Raw genomic sequence first — 216 nt, 5'->3', positions numbered from 1 at the left:
CCTGCCATCCACCCGATGGACACCAGGACCTCCCGCTCCAGAGCCCCCTGGCATCCCCGCATCCCCGCTCTGTTCGGCATTTGCACCGGAATCTGCGGTGCGACTCGCCCCCTCCCAGGAGCCCGCAACCCCGCAGCCCCGCGCACTCACCCTCCGCGCTCCTCACACCTCCGCGCTCTGCACGAAACTGAAACTAGGCGCCCAGAGCCGCGCAAG

The 216-nt window shown here is 69.4% G+C and overlaps 1 protein-coding gene across 1 annotated transcript in view; it reads right to left on the bottom strand.

Moving 5' to 3' along the window:
- Window positions 1-216, bottom strand: part of NLRC5 (NLR family, CARD domain containing 5) — a 92,033-nt gene extending 91,817 nt beyond the window's left edge. Inside the window, exon 1 of the mRNA XM_006752861.2 lies at window positions 151-216. The gene's annotated coding sequence lies outside the window, so the exon portion shown is untranslated. The remainder of the gene's footprint in view (window positions 1-150) is intronic.

This window comes from Myotis davidii, unplaced genomic scaffold (assembly GCF_000327345.1).
Source record: "Myotis davidii unplaced genomic scaffold, ASM32734v1 scaffold590, whole genome shotgun sequence".
Classification (NCBI taxonomy): Eukaryota; Metazoa; Chordata; class Mammalia; order Chiroptera; family Vespertilionidae; genus Myotis; species Myotis davidii.
Note: the sequence above shows the minus strand (reverse complement) of the source record. Positions and strands in the feature narration are given on the sequence as shown.